Raw genomic sequence first — 11608 nt, 5'->3', positions numbered from 1 at the left:
CCGGATGCTGCTAATGTTGAAGCCAACAAATGTCAGAGTTCAAGCCATAAGTAACTAGTAACCCGCCTAGATAGAGGTGAAACTGCTGACAAGATGCCGAGATCCTGCGTGTAGTTCTTCATGAAGTTCCAGCTGTTTCCTATTAGTTTCTTAATCAATAATCATAATTTCTGTCTAACCATTCACTCCATAGAAAACTATTTATAAACTTTATTTACTTTCTTTGTTTTATTTCAATAAAGTTCCGAATAGCTCGTTATTGTCCATTATTTATTTGACTATTGGTCAACAATGATTCGTTGTTAAAGTTGTAAATATATATTACGTAATATACATATGCATAAATTATTTAATTAAAAATTTATAAATTCATAAACGAGAAAAAATCTAGAATAATTAAACGACTTTTATACTCAAGCCGTGACTTCAAATATTAAAATGAACATATGTGATACTGCAGTTTTTCAGTGTGAACATTTTAGTTAATAAGTGATTTTAAAAGAGTTACTGGTGGTAAAACTAGTAAAAACATCAAGCAGTATTGTTATAATGTCGGCATCCTATTCAACATCTCAAAATTGAAGAAAACAATTTAAAGTGTGTTCTGTTCTATACAAACAATTAAATGTAGCGTGAAATATGAATCTCCGTCATGAATAAACGAGATTATATGTAGCATGAAATATGAATCTCCATCATAAATAAACGTGATTGATTATATGTAGCCTGAAATGTGAATCTCCATCATAAATAAACGAGATTATATGTGGCATGAAATATGAATCTCCATCATAAATAAACGTGATTAAATGTGGCATAAAATATGAATCTCCATTATAAATAAACGTGATTATATGTGGCATGAAATATGAATCTCCATTATAAATAAACGAGATTATATGTGGCATGAAATATGAATTCCATTATAAATAAACGAGATTATATGTAGCATGAAATATGAATCTCCATTATAAATAAACGTGATTAAATGTAGCATGAAATATGAATCTCCATTATAAATAAACATGATTAAATGTAGCNCAAGTAGATGAACAGATTTGATGTTAGTTCCACATTTATTGAAAATATATTTCGGTCTTGGTTAACCCTCGTCAGTTGTATTTCAAATGAAATAATAACCTCCGTTGAGAAGAAATCTTGCATGAAATACGAATCTCCATGATGAATAAGCGAGAACAAAGTCGCATGAAATATGAATCTCTATGCCAAATAAGCATGAAATATGAATCTCAATGACAAACAATCAGACAAATTAGCTCAACAGTTGTTACGTCAGGAAGAAAGCTATTGAAGAAAGCGACCTCTTTACAAACTATGATTTTACTTCCAACCCAGCTTATTATAGTTTCCCACTTTTAATCTAACTTTTAGTTTTTATCTGAAATTCAAATAAAATGCTTTAAATTAAGAACATCAGTATTAAAAAAAAACAATATTCATTTGAATAGCTTTATTTTTCTGTCTGATACATCTATCTATCTCTTAATCCGCTGAATCTATCTATCCTTCCAGCGTATCTATCTATCTATCCTTCCAAAGTATCTATCTATCTATCCTTCCAAAGTATCTATCTATCTATCCTTCCAAAGTATCTATCTATCTATCCCTCCAAAGTATCTATCTATCCCGCATCCTGAGACCAACGGAGGTTGAAGAGGCCGGGGGCTGGAGGATCAATATACAGTTGCCCAACCCTAGGACTTTGAACAAGTGAATTTTATATTTCTCAAGAAACTCCTCAATTTCGACCAGTTTAAGGTAAAATCCGCCAAAATTTAATATTGTAGGAAAAACTGTGTTTCGCCTGAAAAAAAATATATGCATACTGTACATTATCTGTACAAATCTATTGAACTGTATTGTACACTGTACAGTGGGTAACCATGCATGGTTGTACACAACTTTAATACTAAAAACGTATGCAAATAAGTTCTTTTAGATATCCCTAAAACTAAAGAAACTAAAACCGAATTTAAAGAAAGTGCAGTGTAATTTCCAATTGTAGATATGCATACTTAATAAATAAAACTAGTTCAAGAATTATATGTTGATAGGCAAATAAACAAAAAAACACATTAAAAAAAGATCAAAACAAAAACTAGCAATGAATTATTTATTTAATTTGTTCAAATTAACAAAAAGACAAATCTATACGTGGTATGTATAATGTACCCTAAGACAGCAATTAAATGTGTTTTACGAAACGATGTCTTCATATGCAGTGCACTCTATGGAAGCAATGTAGGACCAAATTAATGAATTTGTTTGCTGAACTATACCTACCGATTCAAAGTAAAGATTCATGAGGATTTAAACCGTTGGTAGGTAGTTAAGCAACCTCTCCATGGTTCATTAAATTCGGTCCATGGGTAGTTGTGTTCCGAGGTTTAAATATAATTTCGAATATTTTAAAAGAAATTAAACATCTCAATTTACAGAGATAGACTAATTTTTCATTATTTTTAAAGTGTGCACCTTGCAGTGGAGTGCAGTGCAACGCACATTTTCCTTCCAAATAAGTTCAAACAAAATTAGAACTAATGTCATGTAAACTAGATTAGGTATATTTACAAATCTAAATAGAGCCAAAACTGTTCATTCAATATCTATTAAGATAAACGTTTACTTTATGTATCAGATGTAAGCGCACCGACAATTTGTTTTCCCACTCTTTCCAATTTTCTTATTTTTCCACTTGGAATTTTACTTAGTGAATTTAGTCATTTTAAAGTCAAAACCATTAAACCCTAAAGGTGTTACCTAATTTTAAAAATAAAAATAAACTCTTTATTTAGAGTAATTGTGGCGCCACAATTTTTTTTTTAATTTAATTCATGAAAAGGCTAGTATGGGGGTTGCTCTCTCTTCTTGTGCCTTTAATTTGTCCAGGGAGAGGGATGTTCCTCTTACCCCCCCCCCCTCTAGCCGCCTTCGTAATGAAACAAATTCTTGCGTTTTACCCCAATTGGGGTTCTACTAATAATACCATATAGAAAGTATATGAAATCATTATTTGATAATAGATAATGTATTAAGTCAGAGTTAAAATAGAAATATAGCAAAAAGGCAAAAGGACAAAGTGTCTAAAAAATATAAAAAATAAGTCAACGACCTCGAATAAGTTGAAAAATATATAGTTTCTAATTATTTTAAATATTTTTATAACATAGAAGTATGTTTTGTTTGTCCGTATCTTTTGGCATTCTAAAATGTCATAAAACTTTAAAAATGAATAAAAATCAACATCCACTATTATTACCTTTTTTAAAAAATGGCCGAATAACGTCCAAATCAAAAAAAAAATTTTCGCGAATTGTATTTTTTTTCGGGAAAAAAGAATCAGTCATTAATCATTAATTTTACCCGATTAATCAATTCTTTTTTGTATTTTCCAAACCTCCCCCTTTTTTATAGGGTTTAGTGGCACCGTGAAGATTGTGTATACAAAAGGTGGACGATTGAGTATATAAAGAAGATCAGATAAGCTTAGGTTATACACCTTAAAGTTTAACAGTAAACATGACTCATACCCCCCCTCCTCCTCTTATATGTCGTGTTTATCTAGTATTAGAATATTAAAAACATATTTTACAAAAACTCGCCACAGCCAATATTTCAACTTGGTAGATACCAATCTTTCAATAAACATAAAACCAGGCAACTTTTTGTCTAGAACTATTGTTTTCATATCCAAACAAACCACTGGCAGGCTTCTTGCTTCAACTATCTTAGTACTGTCCTTCTAGTGATGCTATGGAAACTGACCATAGAGGAACCCGACCTAATGGTTATCGGAACTTATTAGCAACTAACCAGTAACGAGTAGTTTTTCAGAAAATATCGAGTAGTTGTAAAGCTCTGCGCATTTTTACGGAGTTAAATCCTCTACTTAACTAACTACTTTCAACTCCACCAAACCAGCCTATTCTACGTTCTACTACAGTGAGAACCATGAAAATGTGGAATAGGAAGACGACTGTAAGACTCAAGTTATAAGTTTTAATAGTCCGAACACCGAAGAACATGATGCACCTAGTCTACAGTTTTCTGGTTCTCACAGTACAATTTTAGTTTAGTAAAAGTGAGTTTCTTCTAGAGGTAAAATCAGGCTTCTAAATTAACCGTCAACTAAGTTAATTAAGAGTTTAATATTACCTTTATATCATTAATCACCTCTCTTCGTATCTTATTTAAGATCCCCAACCCCTGACCCCCTTATTTTCCCCCTCATTAACCGGTCCATCCTGTAGAAGCATCACATATTCCCCATAAATACCCCCCCCTTGGGCCCCTTTCTAATTTAGTGATAGCTCATAGTGCAACAGAAATAGGAATATATTTGGGGATATTTTGAAAAATCAAAATATACTTTCAGGGACTGTAAGCGTAATTACAAGTGAGCCTCAAACCTACATTCAAAGATGAAATGCCCGATTTACAACGTACCTTAGAATTTTTATTTTGAATTTTTAATAGATATAAATGATAATATTATTAAATATAATCAGTATAGTCCGTATTACGTCACCAAAACTTCAGCCAATGGCAGTATGAAATTCACGTATTTGTCTGTGTTTCCTGCAGGTAATATGTTTCCTGTCTATAAAATTACATATTTGTATATATATCCTGCAGGTAATACGTTTCCTGTCTATAAATTCACGTATTTGTCTATGTTTCCCGCAGGTAATATGTGTCCTGTCTATAAATTCACATATTTGTCTAAGTTTCATAAAGGTATGTGTCCTGTCTATAAATTCACGTATTTGTCTAAGTTTCATAAAGGTATGTGTCCTGTCTATAAATTCACATATTTTTCTGTGTTTCCCGCAGATATTAGGTGTCCTGTCTTTGAATTCACGTATTTGTCTGTGTTTCCTACAGGTGTGTGTCCTGTCTATAAATTTATGTATTTCTCTGTGTTTTCCGCCAGTATGTGTTCTGTCTATAAATTGATGTATTTGTCTATATTTCCAGCAGGTATTTTGTGTCCTGTCTATAAATTCACGTATTTGTCTGTTTTCTCTGAAGGTTTGAGTCGTGTCTATAAATTCACGTATTTGTCCAAGTTTCATAAAGTTATGTGTCCTGTCTATAAATTTACGTATTTGTCTATGTCTCTTAAAGGCATGTGTTTTGTCTAAAACTTCACGTATATAATGTCTATGTTTCCTGCAGATATGTGCCCTGTCTATAAATTCACTTTATTGTCTAAGTTTCATTAAGGTATGTGTCCTGTCTATGAAATCATGTATTTTGTCTGTGTTCATGTAAGGGTGTCACTGTGTTTCAAAGATCTTGTTCGGTATTTGTTAGTATCTATCTATGTCTATTGTTTTGGGTTATCAATTTCCTTAAATTATTCAAGTTAAGCTATGGGCTGTATTATAAACAATTGATAACCCATGAACTGTGTAGATGTATTTTGTGATAATAATTTCTTATCAACATTTTTTTAATTAAAAAATTTTTAAATTGTGTATTGGAGAAAAATTGTAAATATTGAAAACATTTTTATACTCTTTTATTTTTAAATATGAAAAGTAAGCAGTGTCTTCAAATATTAAAATGAACATATGTGATACTGCAGTTTTTCAGTGTGAACATTTTAGTTAATAAGTGATTTTAAAAGAGTTACTGGTGGTAAAACTAGTAAAAACATCAAATGATTAANGGCAGTCAGCTGTATGGCTTGAAGGCAGGCAAAGCCCTGCTATACATTGTTTATAAACACAGTAGAGTTACGAACCATACTGCAGTACAGTGAATATAATAATGTTATTGTTATTGTTTAAAAATATTAAAATATTGTGAAGTTAAGTGAAATATTGATATATTTTCAATGCCATGAATGATTAGATATAATAGTTGAATATAAATAAAGGGTTACGCAATTTTGGATGTGTCAATAGAAAATAAGCTATTATTACAAAGTTATATCAATAGATATTGATCATTTTCATATTTGTATTTTTAAACCGGAATTCATAATATTTTGTGCATTATTATATATAGTTCTTTTTTTATTATCAATGTCAACATAAGGGTCTATCCTGGAGAACGGTTTTTTCCCCCCCCCCTTTCCACCTTTGATCAAATAAACTTAAACCAAACACCTTAAAAACACGCAATCTTGCTTTATTAACCTCCATCTTAATAATATTCACTTTTTTCTTCATTTTTTATAACCTTTTAATACATGAGGGTTTCAACTAATTTAATTTTATTTCGTTTTTCATTTTATTCACACAATTAATTCTATTAATTAATCCATTTTAAACCATTTTATCAACTATTCCTTAATATCAACCTTCTCCTCAGCATATCAACTTAACCCTTTTATCAACCAATTCTTCAACTAGTCATCTTAAACTTTCTATCAACCTAAGCTTTCTATCAATTATAATCAATTCCTAAGCCTTCTGTCAACCAATCAACCACTGCCCTTTTCCTTCTATCAACCAATTTAAAAATGAATCAACCAAACAATCTTACCTATGTATCAGTCCATGAATAGTCAACTTTATCTTTGATCAACCAATCAACCTAACATTTCCATCAAGAAATCCATATAAAAGTCAACCTTAACTTTCTATCAACCAATCCTTGAAAAGTCAACCAATCAAACTACCCCTCAATCATCCAATCCATTAAACAGTCAACCAAAAATCAACAAAATATGTGGCCAATCATGATAATCCAATCCCCCATTACCCCCAACCCACGCACTTCAGTGACCTGTATCCGTGCACCCTTTTTCCCGTCGTACTTATCCAGCAAAAATAAACATTGATGTATTTTAACAAGAAACACGATGTGAACAGTTTGCTGCATATACTTGTCACTTTTTACACTCAAACCGTAATCTCTGCTGATCAAATAATGATACCATAGATTACGTAGATAAGGAAGGAAGTCTGTTTTCCTGTATATAACTTTTAGTCAAATTATTTGTAAAAGTACAACCTCTCCCGTGTCAGGTTGTGCAGTGTTATTAAAGGGACTGTAAGCGTATTTCAAGTGACCCTTTGTCTTTCACATTTTTGATCAGATTAGGTTTCTTTTAGGATTCTTACCGTTAACCCTAAATAGGCTGGGGGGGGGGCGTTTGATGCCCCCCTGTAGTTTTTTTTTGTCCTAGAACTCTCATTTTTGACACTATCCTCGTGAAATTTTGTGACTTTTCATGAATATAAATTTAAAGGATTTTTTGTAAACCAATTTTTTTAATGCATAGTGTTGTGAACAGGGCGGAAAAAAACCCGGTTTTTGAAAATACAAAATCTAAAATAGCCCGTAACTTTTTTTTGACTACAGATCTAAAAACTATATTTTTATAAAACCCTTGAAAAATGGATGTAGAAACATGTGTCACACTATGATATTTGTTTAAAAGAAAAAACAAAATTTCTTCATTTTTTTGAACCTATTTTTCCCCATTTTTTCAAAAATCTTCCTTGCACTCAAACTTCTACAGTTCTACAGTCTAATTTTTTTGATGAGCTGGCCTTGAAAGATTGGGCTGTTGTACATGCTTTTTAACCCTATGCCTATTCTCTAAGGCCTTTTTATACCCCCACCCCCAGGCTACACATAGATTCAGACCCCTTAGCCTTTATAGGGTTAAGAAAATCGGGCTTTGTTATCTTTACATTGAGGGTTAGTCAAAATTACGTTCCTTAAAGTTCAAACGAGTACAAAATATAACTATATACAACCGAACGTAAACAAAGGATAAGTGCCGTATCCTATCTGTGTAATCTGTAGCTAACATCACTGTATATTAGAGGTGCAGTTATATACAAATCGTGCTGTATCTTTATGTATATTTTATTTTTAAAAGTAAGCCTCCTGTTTTATCTTTCATCTATAATTTGTCCAACAACGTCTAATACATCTTATATTCAATTTAAATATTTACATTTGAATCATCGCACCGAGTACCTGTTTACAAAATGCATTCATCTCATTAACTTTTGATACAAAAAACAGGTCGGTTTTTACGAACATACTTGCTTTTATTTCACTTTTGATATATAAATATTTTTATGAAGAAAAATATTTAAAATAAATATGGCTTCTTGTTAATAATCGTGTAATTCTTGTCTAGAAAGTGTAAAATTTAACTCACTTGGTTTCCGGTAAAAACCAGATTTGCGTAAAAAACATTTTTTTTAAACAATAACAAATTTTCCCAATTTTTGTCTTTTCTAATTTTTTATTAGTATAGCTGTGCACAAATACAAAAAATATAAATACAAAAAATGGTTTTAGCTTCAAACTAAAATTTTCAAATCCATATATCCTTGCAACAACTGCTGCTGTAAGCATTTGATATTTCAAACATAGACTATTTGATCTGATTCAATTAAATATCAATAATCTACGGAGTCTTGTTGCAAATATATAGGGATTAAAAAATCAGAGTTTGTGATTAGAACTCAGTTCTGAAGTAAAATAATGAAGAAAAAATAATTCATAATTTTTCAGATTAATTTTTAAAAATGTTTGACTATTTCAACTAATCCTTATGTTTTCTTTCACTGTTGTTGTTTCTATCTTCTTGTCTGAACTAAGTTTTGAAAATTGATATTCTATGTGAGACAATACAATATGTTCAACGCAAAAAAAAATAAGGTCGGCGTTAAAAAAATACTTTTAAAACATATTTGTATCTGAAGGGGGGGGGGAGGTCTTAGAAGGCAGGGTAGTAATGATGAGTTTTTCCTAAACAAATTGTATTTACAAAATAAAAATTCTGAAACAAAAAAACGTCTGAAACATTTTTTTCTTGAATTGCGTAATATTTTTATAGAGCCCAAATGCAATATTATTGCAACAACAGGTTTAGGTCAAAATAAATTTCATTTTGTTTTATGACTAATCAAAATTATTACTATAATATCTTTCTTATATATTAACAATGCAATCATGCAATCAATTTATTATAGAAAGTTCATACAAGTAGATGAACAGATTTGAAATAAAATGAACAAATCTATTATTCATTTGTTTAATGTTATGTGATCATGATCAAGTCCAAAAAACAAATAGAATTAGCTAAATCTGAAATATTTGCAAAGCAAATACAAATTGGCAATAAGGTTTTTAAATACGTCTTAGTCGTATTTCATTATTTTTGCGTTCTGTTTACGGGTTGTTAAGCAGGTCCCGCCCTTTTTATTCAAATATGACACGCCTACCCCCCTTTACCTAACACAAACACACCTACCCCCCTTTACCTAACACAAACACTCTTATTGCTCTTCCTCCCTCCCCCCTTTAAACATATCGAAATATTTGAAATCAGAATTAAGTTACTGACAGCAAGTCTTTTCTTTCGGAATCTTTTTTGCTCATTAGTTAACAATAGCATCTTCTATTTTTTAAAACATCATATCTAAAAAAAGACCAGGCATGCTCTACAGAGGTTTGGTCCATCACCATCACCGAATTTTAAATAGGCATGCTTGGTTAAAGCTAGTTTCGCGTAAAGGAAGGGAAAACCGCCAGCTGCCCCCCCCCTCTCTCTTGTGTCAATTGTGTGAAAAAAACGTAGTCTGAAAAACCTGTATTTTGAACTGATGAACAGCTACTAGCCTGGTAGGTCTGAAAATTCCCATGGCATATAGCGTGCACATATTGCATACAGATATTTATATGGTCATTTAAACTAAGCTTAGGAATGCGGGAGAAAGAGGGGGGAGTACAATGTACAGTTCGTCCTTATTAGAAGGGAGAAGGGGGCAAGTGATTTTTTTTATGTGAAAGATGGATCCCATGTCATGCTGTGACATCTGTCTTGTGTTTACATTACCGCCAAGAGACAGTACACTGCAGTACAAAAGATGCATACACCTCTGAAATAACTTTCCTTGCATTATAACCTTGGAAGGGGGGGAGGTTTTTATGAATAAATAGATAAAGAAATACAAAATGCATTAACTAACATTTTGTAGATTTATTTATGAGAATAACCAAATACAAAATCATATAAAAAGAAAAAGAAAAACAAAAACAAAGAAACTGTATGTGTGACAAAAGAAATTAGAATTTATGAAATATTAACGAATAATTCATTAAATAATGAATTGAATCGATTAATTAATAGATTAATAGATTAATTAACATGTAAATTTGTGAAGTTTTTAAATAAACATATGTCTAGTCAGCCCAGCGGGGGGGGGGGCACATGCTAATTCTGTAAACATTCTAATATTCTGAAATCCATGTCCATGTATTTATTAATTTTCGGCGATTAAAATATGAGAAAAAAAATATGTTACAAATGGGGGCAGAATAAAAAATATGGTACAAGTGGGGGTACAATAAAAAATATATCACAAATGGGGACAGAATAAAAAAATATGGTACAAATGGGGGCAGAATAAAAAATATAGTACAAATGGGGGCAGAATAAAAAAATATGTTACAAATGGGGGTAGAATAAAAAATATATTACAAATGGGGGCAGAATAAAAAATATGTTACAAATAGGGGTAGAATAAAAAATCTATTACAAATGGGGGCAGAATAAAAAAACTATGTTACAAATGTGGGCAGAATAAAAAAAAATATTTTAGAAAAATCTTTTTTTACATTATTGGTTTTGGTTCTTCTTTTTACTTTTATTTTTCGTGATATTGATCCCAAGGTTATTATTAGTCATGTCTCAAGGACATACAAGACAAAAAATTATGATTTTATTTTATAGGATTAACATGTTTACTTGGGATTCTCGAGTTTTTTCTTCGATATCATATTTTAATTATTTTTTTCTTCTTCTTTCTTGTATTTATCTATCTATCTATCTATATATCTATCTTAAGGCATATCCCGGTATCCCTGCCTGGCCCCCTCCCCCTACAAATCCTTCCAGCTTTACATGCGGCTAGTTTCCATATTTGGATGATTCATCCCAAAATCTGTAAAAGTATCCCACCAACCCCTCCCAGCCCTCTAGCAGATGCATAATGGGGGTGGTTTGGATATTGTAGATTTGAAAATGAAAAGTTGCAGTCAGAAATCCTTATTGTCCAAATACCATACTGTCACAAATAAAATAGACGCGTTTCAATTAGATAGACAGGTTAATATACATATCAGAGGTCAAACTTTACTACCGAAGATTGCTGGCAAAGCATGAAACATAATGTATAGTTTATTTCTTAGTCAAATAAAGTTAAATACAGAAATATACATATTATATGTAGATTGTTGTTCGATTAAACCAATCTCTAGTTTGGCAAGTAGAACCTAAGAATGTAATAATTATGTAGATAGATTCTAAATTGCTTCAATTCTCATCTATTTATATAAAGCTAAAAAACTAAACTCCTAATTCTAAAATCTATCTAAATACTAAAATCTATCTAAATACTAAAATCTATTAGAATGTAATAATTATGTAGATAGATTCTAAATTCTTGAATTCTAGAATAGGTTTTTATGACCTTGGATTTTTAAGGGGTTATTCCATTGTTCATTAGTGGACTTGAAAAAAACAATTTTAATTTATATCGATAGTAAATATAAAATATTGAATATAATTTGCAAAGGATGGAGGGTATAAAATATCAGATAACAA

Source organism: Eurytemora carolleeae, unplaced genomic scaffold (assembly GCF_000591075.1).
Source record: "Eurytemora carolleeae unplaced genomic scaffold, Eaff_2.0 scaffold382, whole genome shotgun sequence".
Classification (NCBI taxonomy): Eukaryota; Metazoa; Arthropoda; class Copepoda; order Calanoida; family Temoridae; genus Eurytemora; species Eurytemora carolleeae.
The sequence above is the reverse complement of the archived record's forward strand: the minus strand, read 5'-3'. Positions refer to the sequence as shown.